Source organism: Mus caroli, unplaced genomic scaffold (assembly GCF_978045245.1).
Source record: "Mus caroli unplaced genomic scaffold, Mus_caroli_1 scaffold_7, whole genome shotgun sequence".
Taxonomy (NCBI): domain Eukaryota; kingdom Metazoa; phylum Chordata; class Mammalia; order Rodentia; family Muridae; genus Mus; species Mus caroli.
The window spans coordinates 124106964-124134334 of record NW_028227262.1 but is presented as its reverse complement, the minus strand read 5'-3'; positions in this window follow the sequence as shown (position 1 = coordinate 124134334).

Genomic DNA, 27371 nt, shown 5'->3' with positions numbered 1-27371 from the left:
CCACTCCTGGACATACACCCAAAATATGCAATGCAATACGATGAGGATACTTGTTCAACTATGTTCGTAGTAGCTTTGTTTATAATAGAAACTAGAATCAATCTAGATGTCCAAGTGAAGAATGGATGAAGAAAATGTATTACATATGCACAATGAAATACTACTCAGCTAATGAAAATAAAGACATCATGAAATTTGCAGGCAAATGGGTGGAACTAGAAAATTTCATCCTGAGTGAGGTAACCCAGACCCAGAAACACACACATGGTCTGTGCTCACTTACAAGTATACATTAGACATCATGTACAAGCTAAAGATGCTACAATTCACACACCTAAAGAAACTAAGTAATAATGAGTGACCAAGGCAGGAAGTGTGAATTTCACTCAGAAGGGTAAATAAAATAGTCATCAGAGAATGATAGAGGGTGGGAACTGTGTGGCAGGGGTATCAGGTGTGAAGATGAGGACAAGAAAGAGCTGGGATTGAAAATAGCTATAGGTGGGGGGCATCTCTAGCACTAGTTAGAGACCTGGGATAGGAGAGGCTCCTGGGAGTCTATGGGGGTGACTCTAGCTGAGATTTCTACCAGGAGGGTGTTTGAAGACTGAAGTGCCACCTCTTCTAGCCAGGTAGAACATCTAGTAAAGGAATGGAGGACATAAATCCACCCACAAAAACCTCAACAGAAAATTTGTCCTGCCTACAAGATGCACAGGGATAAAGGTGGAGCAGAGATTGAGAGAATAGCCAACCAACAATAATTGTTCCAACTTGAGACCCATCCCATATGAGAGCTCCAAAACTATTAATGATACTCTGCTGTGCTTGCAGACAGAAGCCTAGCATAACTGTCCCTGAGAGGCTTAATCCAGCAGGTGATGGAAACAGATGCAGAAACCCATAGCCAAACATCAGGCAGAACTTGAGACATCTTGTGAAGTAGTGGGGGATAGTATTGAGCAAGCCAGAGGTGTCAAGGACACCACAAAAAGACGTAAAGAGTCAACTAATCTGGGCCCACCTGGGCTCACAGGGGCTAAATCACATACCAAAAAACATGCAGGGGATTACTCTTTACAGCAGATATACAGCTTGTTCTTCATGTGGGTCCCCTAACAATTTGAGTGGGGGCTGTTTCTGACTATGTTGCCTGCTATTGGATACTCTTCCCCTAGCTAAACTTCCTGGATGGGTCTCAGTGGGAGAGGAGGTACTTAGTCCTTCTGAGACTAGATGTCCCAGCTTGGTACCCAAGAGGGTTTTCCCCTTCTCTAAGAAGAAGGGGAAGGGATGATGGGGAAAGGATTTGTAAGGGGGGTTATTGGGAGGAGAGGAGGGAAGGAGCTGTGATTGGGATATAAAATGAGAAAATAAATTAATTAATGAAAAACAAAAAAAAATGTTCCCCTGTTAATTTTGTTTGCCAAATTCTTCTTAGAAAACATGAAAGTTATATAGGCATCATAGTTCTCAGTGGAGAAAAGGATGCCAAACAGTGTAATCATGCTCATGGTCTTCTTTCTCCTTCATCTCAAACTAGTTAGGTTTTTGACACTTCATACATTACCTTTTATATTTCTACGTACTCCTGACAATGACTTTAAGATCTGAGTGTAACTGTTATTCTACGCTATAATTGGTACAAAGAAAAATAATTGTGATCCTGAGGAGGTAAAGGGGAAGAGCTGTATGCAGAAGAGGTATTGATAAGGAGTCCAGTGGGATGAATGAATGGGTGGTAGGTCACAGAAGTTTAATTACAGCATTTAAGGGTCTCTCTGATTACTTCAATTACACTATCAAGTAAAAGTTAAGTGTCACCTGCTTAGAGTAGGACATAAAGTGGGGGTAGAGTCAAGGACTTTGGGAGTAAAGAGTGCCAAATGGAGAAGTACTGAAGGATTGGAGGCAGAACAGAAGGCATATTTATATTTATTTGGCAAATCTGTGTGATATTGTGAAGTAGAACTTGTTTACTTGAGGACAACAATAAATATAACTGAACATTACATCGTCAAAGGCTCTGCCATAAGGTTTTTGTGTGTGTGTGTGTGCATTTTTCCCTGTTTTTTGCACATTTTTATTAGATATTTTCTTTATATACATTTCAAATTTCAAATGCTATCCCAAAAGTTCCCTATACTCTCCCCCCACCCTGATTCCTTACCCACCCACTCCCGCTTCTTGGCCCTGGCATTCCCCTGTACTGGGGCATATAAAGTTTGCAATACCAAGGGGCCTCTCTTCCTAGTGATGACTGACTAGGCCATCAGTTTCTTACCCTCCATGAATTTTGGGTTTCCAATTTGTAAAATAGGGGAAGAACTATTCTGAAAACAAAATGACAGTATACTGGGGAAATAAAGTGTAAGATCTCTAGTTTGAACTGGCTCAATAACACTAGTCTTATCACTAGCATTTCTAAAGTTGGAATTAAGCAGTAATGAGTTACCTAATAGGTATCCGGAAACACTGCCCCATTGAAAGTCAGTTTGAATACATTGTAATCAAGCCATGCTTAATAATTATAAAAAGTCTTTCTGGAGAATGATCAGAAGAGCTCTACCTAGGAGTGCTGACACTGGAGTTTTATAAAGGAAGCCAAATCCTATCAGTGTCAATCTTAAGAAACCAAGAAAACACATTTACTCCATCCCCAATGCAAACAGGGCTACTTTACTTTTTTCTGTTCTTTGATTTCCAAAATAGCTACTGGGATGTGTTTGTAGAGTGTTTGAACACACATGTCTTCAAAGAGGTAGCTTCAAAGAAAAAGTCTGACAAGGCTTTGTGTTGGTGCATTTTATTTCATATATTTATTTACTAATTAATGTTATCACTTTCTTTTTGCTGTTGAACATTAAAGATGGGCTTGCCGTGTGCAAACATGAAAGCTGTGGCCCTGAGGGATTTCACGTAGTTTACCCAGAATGATTCTAATTTCCTGCCACTACACATATTTCCTTGCATTGTTTCTCTTTGTTTCTTTGTCCAGGCAGCATATCCTGTGGCACTTCCTACCAAGCTAAATGCCTCCTTTTCTCTTTACAAGGCTGGGTGCTGAATTTCAATGTGATAACCTATATCATTCCATTAATGGTTTCATTGTCTTAACTATATATTACTGCGTAAAATGTCTCAGAGTTGTGCACTTAATAGCTATCTGGAGAGTGAGACAACAAAGTTGTAAATTCCTACATTATTTCAGTTTAAATTTCACATAAATATATTAAGTGTTTACTAGAGTAGAAAATTATGCCTTAAATACATGTAATACCATAAAACTTTGTTTTAACTTCCCAGCGTGCTTGCATTTTGTGGTCTTGCATGCTGCTGTTACTTCAGGACTATGCTCAGCCAAGGTGAACTACCTGAAGATATATTATGAAATCTATTTGAAAATGAGCAATTGTTTATTTTGATGGGACTGAGTCTGTATTTATATGCTCATCTTGCTTTTGGTCAGACTGAGGTACATATGTTGCAGAAGTATGCATCAATGTTCTTACTTAGGATGCCTTTTCTGTTGCCTTCATCCATGCCACAATCTGTAGCAGTGACTGTACCAAGGAGGATAAAAAAAATCTCACCTCCAAGTCATACTTGAAATATAATTTGTGGTTGCAAATATGGACCATGACTTACTCAGAGTTCTAGTCAAATATCTTTAAAATGTTCCCAATGGCTTCGCCACAGGAAAAGACATCCTAAGAAATGCATCTCATTTGGTGTCAGGGGTCCCAGCACGGATTAAAAGTTTTGCAAGCAGTATCTCTACTCTCCTTTCTTTTCCATATTTTCCTCTTCCCTAGCATCACTCAGATGGATTTATTATGTCTGCCTCTGCAAAACTCAAACTTATTGATTGAAACGATTATTGTGAAAGAAAAATAATCCCTTAAATTTTGCTTTTCCATTCTTTAACTAACACACACATTTACACACACTCTGACACATACACTATAATTAAGTATGAGAGTAACTTTATCCTGCCATATTATGGTTATAATTACAATTAATCAGATGAATTGTATGTGTGGGCAGCCTTACAGGATACACCTTAAGTCATAATTGCTCCTTCAAATTGTGGTCACCTCATGTAGACTTCTGCACCAACTCCATCCTATGGTTGGAAGCTTTGATAATCTCTCTCTTTATGGCAGTGTGTAAACAGGTGCCAACACCTTTTAGTCAGGAGTTAAAGACAGAAAAATAGTTCCAGGCTTTGTTTGTTTAACTTGTTTGTAAACAGTCTGGTCATGTAACTCTACCTCATAATCCACCTGAAATAGCTTTCTCATGGCCTCAAACTGGTAATCCTCCTGCAACTGCTTCCCAAGTCTTGGATTACAAAGACACACTACCATGCCTGAACCTGATTGTTGATGTTTGAGCTATTATTTTTGAGACAAGAAGCAAGAGCTAAAAATATCTGGATGGTTAAGCCTAGGCTGTACTTCCACAGCAAGTCTCTGCATAGGTCAGCCCTACAAGCCTTGGGATTCATGTCTCAACCCTAACTTCATACCTATTAATTTATCATGCCTCCTCAATAAGCACTATACTAATCATATCATAAACACTAGTTCCATTCTAAATATTCCATGAAAGCCAAAAACATGCCCTTCCTTCTCTGGTATAAATTTACTGAAATATTCTTTTGCAATGAAGCAAAAAAATTAAATGATTACATGTATATACAATTACATAAATTTGTGACAAAATATTTTATTAATCAAGATTACAGTATTTAACACTTGGAGGTTGTTATCAGAACAAGTGTAAAGCTTCCATCCATGATATATAACTAACATGTCTGCCTTAATGGAAAAAGCTTACATAGTTATTATCAACCTCACTGTCAACACGGTCCTACAGTACAAAACTGAATTAGAAGGGGTAATTCTCTCTCATGCTGCCCAAGTTAGATGAGCCCTGAAATTAAGTACATACAACCAGTTATCAAAAATGAAATTTGAACCTTAGTTTCTAATGTTTTGACTAAGTTCACCACTTTCTGTAACCATATGAAAGTGTAAATTATAGTTTTATCAATATAAAAGACATTTAGGAGAATTTTCCCTCTTTTCTTAAATTGGAACACAATAAATATAAGCTCCTTGAAAGAACTAAAATTAAAGACCCAACATGGTTTTTGAATAATTACAAGTAGATGATTTTATACATTTCTTTGCAGTTTGCATACAGAGGAAAGACTTTTTTATTATATTTAATCATGTGTAGTTGCTTTTGTCTGTACCTGTATATATTCACAAGTGTAGGTGTCTACAAAGGTCAGAAGCATCAAATCTCCTGGTGTGGGAGTTGCAGATGGCTGTGGGTTGCTTGATGTGGATGCTGAGAAGCAAACTTTGGTTCTCTGGTAAAACAGCAAGTGCTTAACCTGCAGAGTCATCTCTCTAGCTGATGTCCCCCCTTCATTCCCCCAAGGGGAGGGGGGAGGGGAACAGGTTTCATAAGTTTATACAGAGTCAACTGTTTCCACACATGTTCCCTTTCTCTATGTTTAGTGATTTCTTCCTCTGTGCCTCTTCATTAATTTCTGACCTAGCAAAGAAGTTTTGAGCATGTTCCTACCAGTCAAAAGGCAAGAAGGATTAATTATTCACTCTGACACCTTACTGGATCAATTTATATCCAATAAGGAATCTGCCAACGGGGTGTCAGAAATATTTTCAGGAAAATCCTGAGGTACCTGACAGCTGGTGGATGAAGATAATGTGGAATAATATGGCCTTGCCAGAGTCTGGTGTCATGTGGGTGCATACATTTATCAAGCGATATGAAAGCTGAAGTTGTTTTCCCATTGCGAAACCATTTTAAAAGGATTTTCCCCTGTATAAAATGGATTATTCACCCAACCCCACATTCAGACTTTATGAACCAATATCAAAACCTTAGGAACCTTGACTTAGTTTGCAGATAGACCCTGAAGATCCTAAGCTTATAGGGGCTATGTTTAAAGTATATGGTTCTAATGCCGACATTCTGTGTAAACCAGGGAACATTTCTAAAAGTGCAAGAGAATAAAGTCCAGCCAGTTATCCTCTGTTTATGTTAGGGTCCATCAACTGGACACATCTAGGGAATCTTGAAAGAATGCCCGCACAATATTGGCCTGCAGGCAAGTCTGTGGGAACCTTTTTGACTAGTGTAGAAGGGTGGCACCAGCCATGGTCAGGTGATCCTGAGTTGTCTAAGGAATCAGGCTGAGCAAGCCAGGGGGAACAAATCATAAAGCATTCCACTATGGCTGTCACTTCTGGTCCTGCTACCAAGTTCCTGCCTTGAGTTCCTGCCTGGCCTCCTCCTATGGCAGAGAATAGAATTGTAGGAAGAAATAAATCTTTCCTTCCCACATTGTTTTTGGTCATGGTATTTTAACATTATAACAATAACTCAAACTAAAATGTATACTTAAGAGAGGTGACTATAATCACATAAAATAACCAATGTACAATAAATAAAATCAGTAAGATCCTATAGTCTGAAGGCTTGTGTCTTCCAAAGTCCTTGTGTTGAAATCCTAAAACCTGGGAAGGTGGTATTAGGTGGTAGATATTTTAGTGAAGTAATGTCAGCAATGGAATTGGTGCTCAAATAAAGATTCCCAAAGTGGTGCCTCTCCCCTTGCACTATATCAAGACACAGCAGAGGTAGTGAAGGAAAAAAGTAATTAGGGTATGGGAGATGTGGTCCTATTCAGCCATAGTTCTTTGGGGGTGAGCTCCATCTTCGTTGGCAGCAGTTCAGTCCATAGCAAACACCAAATATGACTCAGCAGCTGCAGATCAGTCCTCTAGGCAAGCAGAAATCACATACACAAACTGGCACCAACAGTCTGGCAAGCAGATACTACGAGTGAACCAACAGCTGTAGTTCAATCTTGAAGAAACCACAAGGCTTACCAACCCTTCTCAAGTGAAGTCGTGGAAGTGGCAAGAAGCTGCTATAGGAACTTCATGAGCAACTCTTGGGTGAGTGTCTCTCAATGGCAGTGTTACCACAAGTTGAGCTCAATAATGCTATGTAAGGCAAACCAATGCATAGGCATCGTTATCGAAGAAGAGCAAGATGGAGCAAAGAAAGCCAATGCTCAGTGCTCGCTGTTTGTGGGGTCATATTTATACTCCATCAGGGGACATTTCACATGCTATATCCTTTCAACTGTGTCTCCTGGAAAACCTTCTTTCACATGTCTGCTTTCGTAAGACATACTTTCACCCGTGTGCCCCTGCAAAACATCATTTGACAAAACTAACTTTCCAAAGAAACTAGAAATTTCCACTTTATTTCTGTCATTTATCAGATCCCAAAAATGTGCTATTTTATTAGAAAGCTCAAGTATCCTAAGAAATGAGATAACATGTGTGGTGCTAGCACAAGAAGTATCTAGCACAAGTACCTAGCACAAGAAGATGCTGCATAATTCTAACCATCTCCTATTCTAAACACTGTTAGGTAATGATGAATCTACCTCCACATTGTTTCCGCTCTAGAGACTCCAAACTACAATCATCAAATAGAATGGTACTGGATCACCAACTCCCTCCACAAAGACAACTAAAATTAGAATAACATATGCTATCCTTAACAGTCAATAAACTGATCTAAGAGCTTCAAGCATTGTTTTGTTGTTTTGGGTTTTTGTTGTTGCTGTTGTTGTTGGGGTTTTTTGTTTTGTTTTGGTTTTTGGTTTTTTTTGTTTGTTTCTTTTGTTGTTTTGTTTTGTTTTGTTTTTTGAGAATTGGTCTTGTTATGCAGCCCGGCCTGGTCCGATCCACTCAGCACAGCGTATGCTCCCTTGAATTCCCCACAGCTCTCCTGCTTCTGCCTCCTGAGTACTGGAACAGCAGGCATGAACCACTACACTCAACCAAATTCAGACATACTTTAAAGAGAATACCCACACCCAAATACTGTATGGAGGATGGGAGTCTCTATGAAAGAATTAGAGGAAGTACTGAAGGGCCTGAAGATGATGGCAACCTCAAAGGAAAATCAACACTATCAACTAACCTGGACCACTGGGAGCTCCCAGAGACTGAGCAACCAACTAAAGAACGTACACCAGCTGGTTGGAGGCCTCTGGCATATTTGTAGCAGAGGACTGACTTGTCTGGCCTCAGTGGGAAAGGATATGCTTAATTCCATAGAGACATGATCCACCAGCGTGGGGAGATACCCAAGAGTGGGGGAGGGAGAGCCTCCCACTCAGAGGCCAAGGGGAGGGAGTAAGAAAGTAAGAACCCTGGGAGGGCAGACTAGGAGTGGGATCAACATTTGGGATGTAAATAAATAAATATTTTTAAAAAACAAATCCGTGACCACACTAGCAAATTTAAACATGTCTATATAGACAAGTGCTTATAGCAGAATTTGATAAAATCACATTCAATAAGAAAAACGTTATGTCATGATCCAATAAATATAAATTGCTACCAGAAAATCTGTTGATCTCCTACAGTGCTAACAATGTGAAACCTCCAAAGAAAAACTCATGGGCAACAAACGAAGGCCCTCTGTTGAAAAATACAAAATTTATAAGTTGTTTTTTGAGAGTATATTATAGCTGTTCTGGGAGGAGGCAGAAGAATGTCCTTATTGCTTACATATGCATAGGCTGACTAGAAGACGAGAAGGCCACATGCTCTCCAGAATCCACTGTGCTTTTGGTATTTTATCTCCTACTAGTAAATGCGAGAGAGATGAAGACTGTGCATGGTATTGTTATTTAAAATATTGACCCTTATTCCTCACCAAGCAATCCAAACAGATTGCACTGGGAATCAGATTCACTTCAATTTATCCTGTTCTTTTGATTATAAAAGGTAGTGGATTTCTACTTGCTGTGTAATTATGTCTAAGAGTTTTATTCATGAGGCCACTTACTTAAATTTTAGAATTTGGAATTGTGTGTGTGTGTACATTCACGCACACACACAAGCGCAAACTTTTCAATGGTCACAGTTAAATTACATGTTTATTTTTCCACCTGTCACACTGACAGACACAATTATAAGAGTTGATTTGAATAAAGCTCGCTAATTGCTCAGCATGGAAAACTGACAGACAAGTTATTATGTTTGACCTTCATTCTTAGAAAAAATTTTGCCTGAATAGTAAAAAGACAGCACTGTAGTTGGCTGATAAATTATCTTGCTAGGCAGAAAGAAGCAGTACACACAGGAAAAGATAAATGCTAAGTTGTCCTCCCAAAGAGCTTTCCTGCCTCCAGGGAAACAAAGGAACATCTAGGGCTGATTGAAACCTCATAGTGGTCCTGGCACTGTTCCGTGCTCTTTAGATAGATTCATTTGCTCACTGCCTATTACCAAGTATTAAGCTGGGTAAAAACAAAGCACAGAGAAATAAAGTTTTTAAAGGTCATATGGCTGGAAGGTATAGAGTTGTTTCTTAATTCATGAAACATACTTTATATCCACCCATCCATCCATCCATGCTTCATTCATTTATCAAAAAAAAAAAAAGTTGTTGAAACAAAGATCTTTATATTGCAGTAGTTTAGAAGCCAGTAAGTATACCACTCAATGAGGAGTGAAACTGTGTACCTATGGGCAACTAGCTCCCCAACCAAGATATCAACTTTCTACCACTGTAAAAGTTCTTTTGTGCCCATTTCTAATAAACTCCTCCTCACTATCCCAGCATCAGAGAGGCAATTATGCTTTCTTATTTCTAATATCATAATTTATACTCATATGTCTATAATTTCTCTATAAATGGAATATCATAGCATGAGCTATTTTATTTCTGAATTTTATTGCTAAAAATAAAGTCTATAACATCTTATGCATGTTGTAACCTATTTTAATTTTTATTGCTGATGAGAATTTCAGTTCCTGCTCAAACAAAAATTTGCCTGTCTAATATCTTATTAGTTCCCATTCAGTTATTTTCTGTTCTAATTTGTTGTTAATAATATTGTTATAAACTTTTGTACACAATTCCTATGGTGGACAGATTTCCCTGAATGTTGCCTCAAATCTCAGAAGTGTGGTTACACTCTCACCTGTCCTATACACAAGTTGCTTCATATCCTCTAAAATACTTGGTGGAAGAGAGATTGCATTCTTATAAATTGTTTCTTACAAAGATATGAGATGAAATTATATAGTTGCATATAGAATTATATTCTGGAATAATTAGCTAGTGGGAATACCTGTGACCATTTAGTGATTTACTAAATACTATGCTGACATACTTGTATTTTTCATCTGCTGGTTAGGATTACCAATTTAGTTCTTATCTTTGTTCATTTTGAGTCATCTTTGATTAAAAACCACAGAGAGGAGAGATTTGGGAACCAAGTTATGGAACAAAACTTGAAGTTGTACAAAGACATTATTTCTACCTCTATAATGTGTATAAAACAACAATCTAAATTTTGAATCAGTGAGGTTTACAGAGCTTTGACTAGTACTTTATAGAGTTGATAACCAAGCAACATAGCATAAAGCTGTAAAAGATAAAGCTGTATTTATAAACTGTTACCTCAGAGGACACATTGGGATCCTGATTTATCTGAATTATGACTTTGAATAACAACAAATTTGACTTAGGAATGAAACTGTGTAGATGTTCAAATTCCTGGGAGACATTTTGCCTTAAGTAATAAAATTTATTGTCTTCAACTAGTGTTTCCTTTCAGAAAGCTTTAATAAATTTGGCTAAAACATATATTTGTGCAATTATTTTGTAAAGAAAATGGTTAATACAAGAAGCTTTCCCCCAAGCTCAGCTAATTCTACTTTTAAGAATGATACACTGACTGATATAAATGTATTTTAACTATGACAAAGACCTTTGGAAACCCTTTCTGTCCAAAGCTCTGAAGAACATAACTTGGTCTGGCAGCTACAATTTTGAAATCAATTTGCAGGAGCTGTTGAATTACAAATTAATGATCAGTGGCAGGCTCTTTGGATATCAGTGTCAGAAATAAAAAGGTTTTTTTCTTTAATTAGCCACATTTTTATCTTTTCTTTTTTGTAGGGAATAGAAACATTCTTGATTTTGTTTATAAGAATGTTTTATGCTCATACACAGTCAAAATCTGCCAAAATACCCTACCAAGTTTCAACACTGTGTGGTGTGTGTATGTGTGTACGTGTGTGTGTGTATGTACCTGCTTTTCCTGTGATTGGGTAAAACTTTTTAAGATAAAACAGGAAATAGAAATAACTTTTCATATAACTTCTAATTTTCAACAGTATGTAAAATTACATACTTATGAAAATAATTTTAATGTTTAGGAATGAAAACAATAAACCGAGTTTAGTTAACAAAATATCTTTTCTGACCAAGCAGATAAATAACCCTTCCTGAAATACCTAAGTCACTTTTTATGTTGGAAACACAACACTTTCAGTGTCCTGGGGCATTTGCTAGTCTCACACTTTGGATATTGCTAATTAGCTCCCAAAGGCCACAGAGAATGAATCCACTACTGCTTACTCAGATGGAAATCCCACTCACCACTGTTCCCATTTTCTTTATCTATACATATTCTTCTGTAGCCTTATTGGCACCCAGGGTTTCTATGCAGTCCATGTTTAGTACACATCATGATATATAAACATAGAGAGCTTCTCTTAAGAATAATTATAATCTCCCTTGTAGTGTGTGTGTGTGTGTGTGTGTGTGTATGTGCACACACATGTGCAAGTATCCAATTATGAGAAGCTATGCACAAATTTTTGCCTACCCTTGCATTCTGTCTCAGTCATTCTCTTAGAATATAGTTGCTATAGAGTCATGCTTTATTTGTATTCATTAATTAATTCTTAAACATACTCTACTTTGAGCATTATAGAACATTTAAATTAAAGAATTCGTTTCTACATAAATGTTGCTTGTGTTCTTCATACTAAAATTCGACTATTCTTTAAAATTAAAGTACAAAATAATTTGTTGGTCTGTTTGCTTGCTTGCTTTTTCTAGAGAAAAGGGAAGGATGGCTGGCAGGAAATTCTTAGCAATCTTTGACAATAGATCAAATAAGCTGCAGTGTCATTATCTGTACCAACATATAACTAGTGGTTCATTGTTGATTTAATAATTTGAGGTCCTGTATTACAATAAAATTTTGACAGCTATCCTCAGAGGTTCTGCTTCTAAAGGAATGAAATGAGGAACAGAAGTCTGCATTGTAACACACCCAGGACTCTTACCTGATTCTCATCCCAGTCATAAGAGACTTGTTTGAGCACACTGACTCCTTTTTGTATAGTGTTAGACTCTTTAATAAGTTAGAGTAGCCATGTGAGTTAACAGGTCAGAGACAATATAGTAAACAGGCTTTGCAAGAGCATTATGAAGCCATGTTGAATTCTTGTTGGTTTCTGGTTCTGATTTCTGTTCATGGAGTCATGACTAAATTTTACTATTTTACTATATCCTATATTGAATACGATATCTGTCCTATGAAGCAGGATGGTTTATAAGAAAGTTTAGTAAACAGGCCAAACAAATAGCATCATTTTTCTATCAAGAAAGCAGTTAAAGCTGTTGGAATGCCTCAAATTGGGTTGCTGTACTGACTAACAAAGCAGAAAACACCTCACATAAAGGACTGAGTTATGGTTTTGCCTCTTTTTACAGTCTACAGCCCACTTCTTTCATGGTGTATCTAAGTGTCAGGTCATAACACTACAAATGAGGGGGGTAACTATAAAACATTTCAAAATGCCCTGGTAAATCTTTACAACGACCTTTTGGCCTGCAAGCTGGGACTACAACCATCCCCTTAGTTTTCATAAGCCCAAGTCAATGCATCTGCCTTCCAATTAACACTTCATTGGACTATACACCTGAGAATTACCCTACAGAACTCTATTTTGATACAATTATCCCTCTACTGAATAGGGTGGTGTGGCTGTAATTAGGATGGAAACACAAAGAAAGGCTTTTAAACCTTTACAAGAACACTATTAAAGGATGGAGTGGGTTCACAATAAAGAATAAAGGCAGCTTTTAAGCCTTGGGATGTTTGGATACACAATAATAATTATATTACATATGTCAATGCACAGCACAAACAATCCCTTGTGTATTTTGGCCATATGAGCATAAGGAAACTTGAATGTTTTATTGAAATTATTATTGCATATATGTTAAAATATAATTTTATGAAAATATATATATATATACATAGCTCTCCCTGTGAATTTCAAACATAACTGAGAACTACTACCATAATTAATAGATTTTTCAATAAATCTATCAATTTTTACATATAATTTTTAATGTGAATAAATGAATTTTTCCCCCAATAAGTCTTTAAATTCTATCCATAAAAACCATAGTACCATATATGTATGGTGATTTTTAAATTGTTTTTAGGTATTTTTCATATTAATCTTTCCTGGAATGATGTTTTTCAGGTTTAATCATTTAAAACTTAGACTAGCTGGGCATGGTGGTGCATGCTTTTAATCCCAGCACTTGGGAGGCAGAGGCAGGCACATTTCTGAGTTCGAGGCTAGCCTGGTTTACAAAGTGAGTTCCAGGACAGCCAGTGCTACACAGAGAAACCCTGTCTTGAACTCCCCCCCCAAAAAAAACCCCCAAAAACTTAGACTTAAGAGACCAGGGATGCAAAAAAAAAAAAAAAAAAAAAAGAGACCAGGGATGCAGCCTCTTGTGTTGACACACTCTTTGATCCAGCTCTTAGAGGATGTCCATGTTGCTGCTGTAAGGATAAGACTGTTCTATGAGGCACTGTTATGAATATATTTCTAATGTAGCTTAGAAAAAGAGATCTATTCATTTTTGCATTAAATTTTATATTGAGGATTATCACTGGAACATAACTCAGAGTAGTTTGACTAAGCAGAAACAAAGAAATTATATTTCTTGAAAGATTTACAGTTATGTAATAAGATCTTCAACTAACATCATATTTTATTAATGTTGGAAATTAAATAATATATTGCTCTTAATATTTCAGATGAGATCTTTAATTATTATTCACCAAGGAAATATAAAATTAGCTTGACCCTTCATCCTGTTATCTCCAAGCTCATGTTGGCAATAAAATACCATAATTATCACAGAGGTGCAAAACTTGTTCTGTGTACTGGAGGCTATCCATGGAGATCTCTGGCCCAGGCTGGTGGCAGGGTTTGAGCAAAGAGAAAATGGCACAAGCAGGGAGGGGGAAGTGCCTCCGTTGCTGCTGTCATTGCTGCTGCCACTGCTCTAGTGTCACTACTCTGGTGGCACTGCCCTGGCAGCAACTGTTGCTCCAAGAGATTACACTGGCTGTGCTGAGCTGATCAGAGGGATGGTTAGTGAGTGAGATGAGAGCAGGGGAGCTTCTGGTGGTCAAAGCTTTGGGAGAGCGTCCCCTTCCTAGGCAGTGTTACAGCTCTTGAGAGAGATGCTCTCAGATGACAGAGTCATTCTCACACAACTTTGTTCCTTCTGCATAGGATCTCATATACAGTTTTGGGGTGGGGTGGGTCTGAGAGCAGGTGCTTCCTATTGGATTGGCCTGAGGTACCTCATCTACATGAAGAAGGACTTGTGAGCACTTGCCCCTACATGACAGATGGCCAAAGTTCTCTCTATGGGGGCTGTGGCTATGTGACAGGGGCCTGGAGTCAGGAGCAGGCAAAGCTCCTAACATCCCTTCGGGGTCATTGAGGTTTCAAGCCCTAGCTCAGCTTTACCAGGTTTCCTATAATGGTCTACTACCCTACAAAACTGTAGAGATAGACACTTTTTATAACCTTAACTCTGCTGGTCAGCATGCAGGTATATCTCTTCCAGAGAATCAGTGGTTCAAAAGTGCAAAGCTTTAATGGGAAAAATAATTGTCCTTGATTATTAAATGATACAAATAGAAAATAAAAAGGAAGAGAGGGGTGGGGAGAGAGAGGGAGAGGGAGGGAGAGGGAGAGGGAGGGAGAGGGAGAGGGAGAGAGAGAGAGAGAGAGAGAGAGAGGGAGAGAGAGAGAGAGAAAAAGAAAGAAAGAAAGAAAGAAAGAAAGAAAGAAAGAAAGAAAGAAAGAAAGAAAGAAAGAAAGAAAGAAAGAAGAAAGAGAAAGAAAGAAAGAATGGAAAGTAGACCCTTTTATCAGAAACAAGGTCAAGGATAGTAAAATGAACAATGAAAGACCAAACTGAAAACATTGAAACAGAAAATGGGGCGAGAGGGTTCATTTGTATATATAGGTGTGTCAAGATTGGTAATTTACTCTGATTCATCAACTTGGAATAAGTGAAATGTCAGGAGCCAACAAGGAGGGGGTTAAATGCAGCAGGTGATCTTCCGGAGATGGGTCTGCCTTGGATTAAAAATCTACAACAGATTTGCTCCTGCAGTCAAGGCCCAGAAGAAATTCATTTTAGGAAAGATTCCTGCTTTTAATGTGTTTTTCCTGTAATTATAAAGCATATATAATAATCACTAGGTATTAGCCTACCCTTTTTACCAGATATATGCAGAACAATGAAAATGTACTGGCATGTAGTGATGCTATATAGACAAATAGATAATTAATTCTTAATTATTATCTTAAAAGAATTCTTAAAACTATATTAGTATTTTAAGCTCTTTTATAATAGGATTGCTATTAATTCTTTTCTGTTGTCAAAATTGCATTGAGAACTCTGCCACACATTTCAAGCAGTTGTAAAACTGTTATTAATCAAAGGTCATAAAAGGGGGGTACTAATGGTTTACTATAGGTGCAAGGATAAAAGATAAAATATTAACTGGGTTTATCTGAACAAAAAATCACCATTAACTTAGTCACAATATCTATGGTTTTTAACTCTCCATGAACCTTCAGAGCTAGTGACTGATGATGTATGTTTAGCCAGATGATTACTCCTAATGGATATGCATATAAATATTCTCTGTTGTAAACTTCTTATGATTTGAACTTATGTGTAAACTTGTCATGAGCTTTTTACCAAGTGATTATGTATTCTGAAAGATGTGTAAATGCTGAGGACAACAAAAGGAGGGACATCTGTTATCCACATTATCAGAGAAGTTTCATAGGAAACTTTATAGAACGTACATAAAAAGGCTAGAATCAGTTTTCAACATGTCCCTTTTTCTTCTTGTGACTTCAAATAACAGGCTAGGAGACAGAGCCTTGCAATTCCTACAGAGACAGAACAAGGGCTACTTTACTTAATCCCCTGCTATTTTATGATGCAGTGCTAAAATAAACAGTGTATCTCCTCAGAGGAACTCAGAAGGCAGGTCAACTACAGTAGCAAAGTAGTTTAGATTTGAGATAGGTAAACATGTTATTATTAAACAGCAACCCTAAGACCAAGTCTTATCTCCACCTATGCTCTTCTCCCTCTCTACTGCCTTAGGAGGAACCAACAAGAAAGAAGAATCACCAAGGCTGGTCCCCAGCAGTGAAAAAGCATGGCAACAAAGATGAATTCTTCAGTGACTGTAAGAGTTAAAGGGCAGAAGATAAAGTCCATTAGGTCTCAGCTATACACAAAGAGCTACAGGCAATTGAATATAGCTGGGAGCAGGGGAGTTGGTCTTGCCCAGGAATGTGCACATCAATTCATTGTTCAGTGCAAAAACCTACATACAAGTAACATTATGTGGACGTAACAATTTTATTTAGGAATATACATGTATATCCATATATGTCTGTATATACAATAACAGTTAGTAAGAAAAGAAGCCATGAATTTGAAGGAAAGCAGCAAGAGGTATATGGAAGGGTTTAGAGGAGGGTAGATGGGATGGTTGGATGGAAGGAAAGGAAAGGAGGCATGTTGTAATTATAACCTTAAAAATAATCAAATTTGGTTTGGAAGTAAAACAAGTATCTGGTCAGAGATTGCAAAGAAAACCAAGGAAGCAGCTTCTTTGTGAAGCTTGGAATCCCTAAGATACAATTCACAAACCACATGAAACTCAAGAAGAAGGAAGACCAAAGTGTGCATCCTTCGATCCCTAAGAATGGGGAACAAAATACCCATGGAAAGAGTGACAGAGACAAAGTGTGGAGCAGAGACTGAAGAAATGACCATCCAGAGCCTGCCCTACCTTGGGATCCATCCCATATACAGTCACCAAACCCAGAAACTTTTGTGGATGCCAACAAGTGCTTACTGACAGAAGCCTGTTATAGCTGTCTCCAGAGAGGCTCTGGCAGTTCTTAACAAATACAGAGGTGGATCCTTGCAGCCTACCATTGGACTGAGCACATGGTCCCCAATGAAGGAGCTAGAGAAAGGGCCCAAGGAGCTGAAGGGTTTGGCAGTCCCATAGGAGGAACAACAATACGAACCAACCAGTACCCCCCAGAGCTCCCATGGACTAAATCACCAACAAAAGAGTACACATGGAGGGACGTATGGCTCCAGTAGCATATGTAGTAGAGGATGGCCTAGTAAGTCATCAATGGGAGGAGAGACCCTTGGTCCTGTGAAGGCCCTATGCCCCAGTGTAGAGGAATGCTAGGGCCAGGAAATGGGTGTGGGTGACTTGGTGAGAAGGGGGAGGGGGAAGAGGATTGGGGGGGTTGGGAGGGGAAACTAGGAAAGAGGACAACATTTGAAATGTAAATAAAGTAAAAAATCTAATAATAATAAAAAAAGAAAACCAATGAACATGGGTCTTGAACTAGGAAGGACTTCCCTGGTTGTGCAAAGAACTCACTGAGAATGTCAAAAGGGAGGTATTGGCCATTATGAGCCATACCCAGCCTGGATCAATGTAAACATAATAAATGCCTGGAAAACCATGGAGCTAATAATGCAGGAATCCTTTGTGTAGGAGGATGTATGATCATTCTCTGTTGTTTTTACATTTGTGATTTTATTGTTGTTAGAATTGTTAGCTACACAAAATAGTTCACTATATTATATCATATACCTACATATTATGCTTTTGCCATCTTTAATCCCTGTCTTAGTCAGGGTTTCTATTCCTGCACAAACATCATGACCAAGAAGCAAGTTGGGGAGGAAAGGGTTTATTCAGCTTACACTTCCATGCTGCTGTTCATCACCAAAGGAAGTCAGGACTGGAACTCAGACAGGTCAGGGAGCAGGAGCTGATACAGAGGCCATGGAGGGATGTTCTTTACTGGCTTGCCTCCCCTGGCTTGCTCAGCCTACTCTCTTATAGAACCCAAGACTACCAGCCCAGGGATGGTCCCACCCACAAGGGGCCTTTCCCCCTTGATCACTAATTGAGAAAATGCCTTACAGTTGGATCTCATGGAGGCATTTCCTCAACTGAAGCTCCTTTCTCTGTGATAACTCCAGCTGTGTCAAGTTGACACAAAAATAGCCAGTACAATCCCCCATTATCCTACCCTGACCCAACACACTATTCTACCTCTACTTCTAAGCCCTCCTTTTCCTTTATTGTATTATCTCTATTGTTTTCTTTAATTATTGTTGTTATATGTATACATGTCATATATATGTGTGTGTGTGTGTATATATGTATGTATATGTGTGTGTGTGTATATATATATATATATATATATATATATATATACATATATACATATATCCAGCAGAGTCCATTTAGTGCTTCTTATGTGTATATGTTTTAGGGCTGACCACATTGTATTAGATAACCAATTAAGGAGCAATGGAGAAGACTGATCTTTCTCCCCTCTCAGCAGTTGTTGCTCTTCATTTAGGGTGGGAGGCCCTAGGACTATTTCACCCATCCATGGTAGTATGTTAGTTAACTAATTTATCATTCAGGTTTTATTTAGGTTACCATACTTTTGAGATTTTAGAGGGGTGGTTCCCTATTCTATATAGAATACACAGTCATTCAAAAACATTTGGATCCTTTGTCTTTTACAATCTTTGTGCTTCCTTTTCAGCCTTAGGTATAGGGGTTGTACTGCAGATGGATCAGTTGGAGCTTGGCACTTAATGGTCGGTTGATCTCGGCATTTTGAGGACCTGTGGCTTTCTAAAGAGGACTTCATTTGCTGCAACAGGAAGCTTCTTTGTGGAGGAATAAGAGCTACATATATCTGGCTCCATAACACAAAGTCCCATTTGTTATTTGGTGAATCAGTGTCCCAAAGGTTAAATAACTGACCCAGGAACTTGAAAGAAGAGTCAGTTCCAAAACCCAATTCTCTAGACTCTGAGTTAGTGCCTCTGTCATCAGTAGAAAACTCTTTGATGTAGGAAGCATAGGCATAAGGATTAAGATTAGAAAACAACACTTTCAGCACACTCAGCCCCTATGTCTTAAAAGTGAAAATTTTGATCTAAACTGAATGTCTCTGTATACAACAGTACTAATTAAAGAAATAGAAATGGCTATTAAGATAAACTGTCACCTATCTCCTGTTTCACCAGTGTCACAGTAAGTATTAGATGAACTTATACAAATTTTCAAAGAGTTGAGTAAAATTTTTATAGTAGACAAGATATTTTGAAACAACACAATATTTGGGTAGCAGAGACATGTTTTATTATATATGATATTCTTGTCTATTAGCACATTTTTGGGGTTTGTGCATGTATGTTTATTTAGGGGTCTTTTTGAGTTTTTTAAATGAGCCATTAATTTGTAGCTCACACAAGCCTGAAATGCATTCTATAGCCCAGAGTGGTCTCAAGTTCACTGTATCACCTGAATATGAGGACTGAAGGGCTGAGCCAGTATGTCTAGTTAAACACATTTTAATAAACATGTACAGCATTAACACTCCAGTTAACAACCCAAAACATAAAAATATTGCCCTGTAGTAATGTAAGAAGCAGACAAGTTCAAATGTTAAACTTTACACTGTAAGATTGATTTTCTAGTCACCTTATTGGACAATTGAATCTGTTCAAGCAATTGCTATTCTTTAGAAGGTCAAGGCTTCAGGGTTAAAACACAGTTAGGGTATTCCTCCATGTAGCACTTCTTTTGAGGAACAATTTTATGTATTTTCTTATTTTACTCTGTCTTTTTCTGCTAAGTAGACATTGTGTTAAGCTGCCTCTCAATGAGTTATCTTTAAAACCATCAGAGAAGCTCCTTGTTTTTAAGAGATAGCAATTAAGATGGAGATTCAGGACTGATCACAATGTTGAGAAAAAGTACTGTGAAATTTTTAGTCCTAAACGGACACCTATAGACCAACCTCTATTCCCAAGACTTTGGAAATTATTGTGGATGAGGGGACAGCTTTTCAAAGCCAGAAGTGGAAGATAAGTACAAAGAAATAGCATTTTCAGGATAGAACAAGGCAGGTGTACATGTGACTCACTATTGTTATGACAACAGGCACCAGACTGGTCCAAAGTCAGGCAACATGTCAACATGGAGATGGGCAGGAAGTCCTGGCCTAATTGAGGAGCTACTGGCATTTTATATGGCAAGGATGGGGTGGAGGAATCATTTCTCCTTTGTGCTATAACCTCTGATACGTCAACTACATTATAAGATCCCACATCCAAGAGTAAGTGAACAATACCAATTGGATTCCATTTGGGTGTGTTGTAGGTAGGAGGAATGAGAGATGCTTGTAGGAGGAGGTAAGGGAGCCAATATGACCAAAATGTATTGTATGAAATTCTCAATTAAACAATAAAAATATTTTTAATGGTCAATATATATGAAACAGAATATTTTAATCCACATTTATCATCAGTTTTCCAAGACTGGAGTATCATATGATCATGTGTCTTGCATCAATAAACTTGTTTGAAAAAATAATGTCGTTAAGACATTGAATTTATTCACTAAACATGTAATATACAAAAATGTCAAATTTTCTTGCCTTTGGCTATAGACAGCAATCTACCACTTACGTATCTCACCCGAAATAACTAACTTTTTGGAAAGAGAAAATGAAGAACCAGCCAAAAGAGTATTTTTAAAAACAGAAAAGAATAAACCAAAGACACATTAGAATAATTATTACCAAAATATAAGTGTTGTTGAATAAAGACATAAAATATGAATATTATTACTAAAGGTAGGATGAAAAACAGTATAGAGTCCTCAAATAATTAACAACACAATTATCATACGTCCTATAAAAACAGTGTCTTGGTGTATATGCATGAGAATGAAAATCAGAATATTTAGGGAATAGCTCTATTCCTATTGTGTATAAGAGACAAAAATTAAGCCACCAAAAATGGCTGCTCCATGATTGAAAGGAGGTTTTTATTGTAGTTCAGAGAGGAAAAAAAATATTTTTAGGAATCTTAAAGATTCCACAGAAAAGAGAAAAAAGAAGCAGACAACACATGGCCAAGTATATCTGTGTGAGAAATAAGAGAGGAAGGTGGTTACTGTGGGGATGGTGTGGAAAAATCATGGCAAATGATAAGGAAAAAGAGTAGCTGTGGAGAGAAAAATCTGTGAGCTGGGGCAGGCCTGGGAGATTAGGGTAGGGGAGGAGGAAGGTCCAGGATGCTGGTGTGGGGGCTTTGAAACATAAACCAGGTACTTACTTGTTAGAACATGTTCAAAAGAAAAATCTATGGTGAATAATGCCTTGGGAATCTGTGATAGAGACTCCAAGAAGAAAGAAACAAGACAGAGGGTCTTTTACCTCAATTGTATTTTATTCCCTGGTTTGTTTGGGGGCATAATTTCATCCCTTTTGTAACAATATTTACATTCAATTTATAGGCCATGTTCATTCTTGTCAGATATCAGATCATAGCTATAACACCCAATCTGCTCAGAGTACCCTGAATTTTTATATAGCTTTCTGCCTTGCTTTCAAGATTTCGAACATATCTTCTACGTGTCAGGCAATTGTGTTCTGGGAAGACGCTGCTCTATTAATATATAGTATGTGCTTACTGGTATTTATTTACATGTTTTTCTGATCATGTTTTTCAAGTCATGATTTTCTTCACTCAGTCTCTTTGGATCACACGTTTCTTTGCTACATTCAGGTATGAAAGAGCACTGAAACTGAAGAGTTTTATATGTGTGTTTTCATTGCTACTATGTATTTTCTTGATCAAATACTGGGTCATATGGTGAATCTTTAATATTTTGAAAATGATGGAGTCTTTTCCAAACTAGTTTCATTATTCTACAGTCCTCACATCAGCATATGAGACCTTTGATTTGTCTACCTATTTGCAAATACTTATCGCGTGGTGGTGTTTTATTTCTTCTTTTACTAGTGGTTGTATAGTGATAGTTTCTTAAGGTTTTGCCTTAATTTTGATGATGATTGATAAACATAGTAAGAAAGGGGATAGTATAATTACATTTATAGTATATCACAACAGTAGGAAATTTGAAAACAGTTCAATACAAATATAAGAAAAATATATAAAGTTTTCTACATCCACAAGAGAATGACAAGCTATTTTAATAAATATTACTCCGGGAAGAGTTTATCTGAGATAAATGTAGGGAAGAGAACTCAGTTCTGGGAGAATAGTTGTCACAAAGATTCCCAGGCTCTAAAGATCTCAGTTTCTTTGGGGTGGTGAGGGTGGGACTTACATATTCTCCTGTGTCTGGTCAGAAGTGAATGAGGTAAAGTGAAGGTTCCAAGTGCCATCAGGAGCCGAAGCACATGATTTTTTTGTAACATAATTCAGAAAATTAAGAGCATTCTCAGGGCAAGGGGAAGACAACATATTTTAAACATGAAATGATATCACACAGTGACAGCAGAGAGACTTAAACACAATTGTTTGATTCTTTAAATGAGTCTAGCCTGTTACAAGCTTCAGATTTTTATATGTAATTATTTCTTTTCTACTGATACTGCTTATTTTGAATCTTGCACCTGAATATCCTTAATTACTTGATAATGATCTTTTGTTATGCTTATGCATGAAATTCAGTACATTTAGTTCCCTCTTTTAAACTTATTTTATGTTGAAATTCACAGTTTTAGTGTTCATAATTAATTTGATCATATGCAAACAGCCTTAACACCATCATCAGAACAAGGTGCTAGACATATTCAACACTTCCTGATATTTCTTAGTGTCCCTTTTTGTTCACTTGAGATTTAATACCGTAATAAATCTAGAAATTGTGCAGCATCATACTGTTGTTATATTGTACAGTAAATCCCTATAACTTATGCATCTAACACTTAAAAAAAAAACCAAATAATCATTGGATATATTCTCATTCCTGGCTCCTACCTGGCCTCTGGAGGGCATCATTTTGTCGTGTTCACCTAAGAATTTATTATCACAGATGACATATTTAGTGGGAATCATACAATGTCTGTCCTTCTGTGTACAGATTCTTTCAGTGAGCAAACGCCTTACAGGTTAACACAGACTGTTGCATGTTACACTATTTTTTTTCCACTTAAAAGCCAAATAATGTTTCATATATATATTTTTTTTCCAATTCTTCACTTTGACCTTCGCTGTTCACTGTTCCCATTTATCCTTTCCTATCTGTTACTGTATTAATCAGTGCACAGAACACTCAAGGTATTTGCATATCTTAGCTTTTGTGTGCTGCATAAACACTAGTGTCACTTTCAAAGGAAAGTCCAATTCTCCAACTTCCAAAGGGCTGTGCATATGTTCAAAAATGGCAGTGTTGGCTTACCTCAAATTGGATGATAGAAGGATATCTGGAGATGAGATAAAAGCCAGCATTTCTCAGAAACTTGTAAAATGGGTTCCCAATTTCCAGAAGGCATCATTGTCTTGCTTCTGGCAGAGGGACATATAGCTCCTCATTGGCCTGTATATGTTGTCTATCAGCATATTAATGTCAGTGTTGACCTCCAGGCTTCTACAGTTGCTGGCAACTTTTCAACAGACCTATGTAGTTCTCTGTTTTTGAGACCTGGAATTTGAAAACCTGAAAGAGTGGAATGGACTACAGTCTAATGTTGCACACAACTTACTTTTTTTTTTAATATTTTTTATTACATATTTTCCTCAATTACATTTCCAATGCTATCCCAAAAGTCCCCCATAGGCCCCCCTCCTTCCCTACCCACCCATTCCCATTCTTTTGGCCCTGGCATTCCCCTGTATTGGGGCATATAAAGTTTGCGAGTCCAATGGGCCTCTCTTTCCAGTGATGGCCGACTAGGCCATCTTTCGATACATATGCAGCTAGAGACAAGAGCTCTGGGGTACTGGTTAGTTCATCATGTTGTTCCCCCTATAGGGTTGCATATCCCTTTAACTCCTTGGGTACTTTCTCTAGCTTCTCCATTGGGAGCCCTGTAATCCATCCAATAGCTGACTGTGAGCATCCACTTCTGTGTTTGCTAGGCCCCGGTATAGTCTCATAAGAGACAGCTATATCTGGGTCCTTTCAGCAAAATCTTGCTAGTGTATGCAATGGTATCAGCGTTTAGAAGCTGATTATGGGATGGATCCCTGGATATGGCAGTCTCTAGATGGTCCATCCTTTCATCACAGCTACGAACTTTGTCTGTGTAACTCCTTCCATGGGTGTTTTGTTCCCAATTCTAAGAAGGGGCATAGTGCCCACACGTTGGTCTGCATTCTTCTTGAGTTTCATGCTTTTAGCAAATTATATCTTGTATCTTGGGTATCCTAAGTTTTGGGCTAATATCCACTTATCAGTGAGTACATATTGTGTGAGTTCCTTTGTGATTGTGTTACCTCACTCAAGATGATGCCCTCCAGGTCCATCCATTTGGTTAGGAATTTCATAAATTCATTCTTTTTAATAGCTGAGTAGTACTCCATTGTGTAAATGTACCATAATTTCTGAATCCATTCCTCTGTTGAGGGGCATCTGGGTTCTTTCCAGCTTCTGGCTATTATAAATAAGGCTGCAATGAACATAGTGGAGCATGTGTCCTTCTTACCGGTTGGGACATCTTCTGGATATATGCCCAGGAGAGGTATTGCTGGATCCTCCGGTAGTACTATGTCCAATTTTCTGAAGAACCGCCAGACTGATTTCCAGAGTGGTTGTACAAGCTTGCAATCCCACCAACAATGGAGGAGTGTTCCTCTTTCTCCACATCCTCGCCAGCATCTGCTGTCACCTGAATTTTTGATCTTAGCCATTCTGACTGGTGTGAGGTGGAATCTCAGGGTTGTTTTGATTTGCATTTCCCTGATGATTGAGGATGTTGAACATTATTTCAGGTGCTTCTCAGCCATTCGGTATTCCTCAGGTGAGAATTCTTTGTTCAGTTCTGAGCCCCATTTTTTAATGGGGTTATTTGATTTTCTGGAGTCCACCTTCTTGAGTTCTTTATATATATTGGATATTAGTCCCTTGTCTGATTTAGGATAGGTAAAGATCCTTTCCCAATCTGTTGGTGGTTTTTTTGTCTTATTGATGGTGTCTTTTGCCTTGCAGAAGCTTTGCAGTTTCATGAGGTCCCACTTGTCAATTCTCGATCTTACAGCACAAGCCATTGCTGTTCTATTCAAGAATTTTTCCCCTGTGCCCATATCTTCAAGGCTTTTCCCAACTTTCTCCTCCATAAGTTTCAGTGTCTCTGGTTTTATGTGAAATTCCTTGATCCACTTAGACTTGACCTTAGTACAAGGAGATAGGAATGGATCAATTCGCATTCTTCTACATGATAACAACCAGTTGTGCCAGCACCATTTGTTGAAAATGCTGTCTTTTTTCCACTGGATGGTTTTAGCTCCCTTGTCAAAGATCAAGTGACCATAGGTGTGTGGGTTCATTTCTGGGTCTTCAATTCTATTCCATTGGTCTACTTGTCTGTCACTATACCAGTACCACGCAGTTTTTATCACAATTGCTCTGTAGTAAAGCTTTAGGTCCGGCATGGTGATTCCACCAGAGGTTCTTTTATCCTTGAGAAGAGTTTTTTCGATCCTAGGTTTTTTGTTATTCCAGATGAATTTGCAGATTGCACTTTCTAATTCGTTGAAGAATTGAGTTGGAATTTTGATGGGGGATTGCATTGAAACTGTAGATTGCTTTTGGCAAGATAGCCATTTTTACAATGTTTATCCTGCCAATCCATGAGCATGGGAGATCTTTCCATCTTTCCATCTTCTATAATTTCTTTCTTCAGAGACTTGAAGTTTTTATTATACAGATCTTTCACTTCCTTAGTTAGAGTCACACCAAGATATTTTATATTATTTGTGGCTATTGAGAAGGGTGTTGTTTCCCTGATTTCTTTCTCAGCCTGTTTATTCTTTGTGTAGAGAAAGGCCATTGATTTGTTTGAGTTAATTTTATATCCAGCTACTTCACCGAAGCTGTTTATCAGGTTTAGGAGTTCTCTGGTGGGATTTTTAGGGTCACTTATATATACTATCATATCATCTGCAAAAAGTGATATTTTGACTTCATCCTTTCCAATTTGTATCCCTTTGATCTCCTTTTGTTGTCGAATTGCCCTGGCTAGGACTTCAAGTACGATGTTGAATAGGTATGGAGAAAGTGGACAGCCTTGTCTAGTCCCTGATTTTAGAGGGATTGCTTCAAGCTTCTCACCATTTACTTTGATGTTGGCTACTGGTATGCTGTAGATTGCTTTTATCATGTTTAGGTATGGGCCTTGAATTCCTGACCTTTCCAAAACTTTTATCATGAATGGGTGTTGGATCTTGTCGAATGCTTTTTCCACATCTAACGAGATGATCATGTGGTCTTTTTCTTTGAGTTTGTTTATATACTGGACCTATCAAGGCTGCCCTCTGAAAGACTCAACAAGCAGCTGAAAGAATCAGATGCAGATATTTGCACCCAACCAAGGGACAGAAGCTGCTGACCCTGTAGCTGAATTATGGAAAAGCTGAAAGAAACTGTAGGAGGACCATCAGTCTCAATTAACCTGGAAACCTGAGATCTCTCAGACACTGGACCACCAACTAGGCAGCTTATACCAGCTGTTATGATGCCCCCAACACATATACAGTAGAGGATTGCTGGGTCTGGGTTCAGTCAGAGAAAATTCAATCTTATAAAGATGTTGATGGAGGCCTTTAAAAAGGAAATGAGTAAATCCCTGAAAGAAATACAGGAAAATACAATTAAACAGGTGAAATAAATCAATAAAACTATTCAAGACGCTTGGTTTTCCACACTGGACATATGGTGATGTATTAAAACTCTTTAAGCCTCAAAAAAAACTGTTCAAGATCTGAACATGTGAATAAATCATTAAAGAAAACATAAATAAAATGGGAGAATCCTGGAGATGGTAAACCTAGGAAAGAGAACAGGAATGACAGATGCAAGTATCACCAACAGAATACAGGAGATGGAAGAGAGAATTTTGGGCACAGAAGATACAATAGAATAAACTGCTATCAGTCAAATTAAATATTAAAGCTAAAAAATTCCTGACATAAAACATTGAGAAAAGCTGTAATATCATGAAAACACCTAATTTAAGAATAGAAGAAAGTGAAGAGTCCCAGGA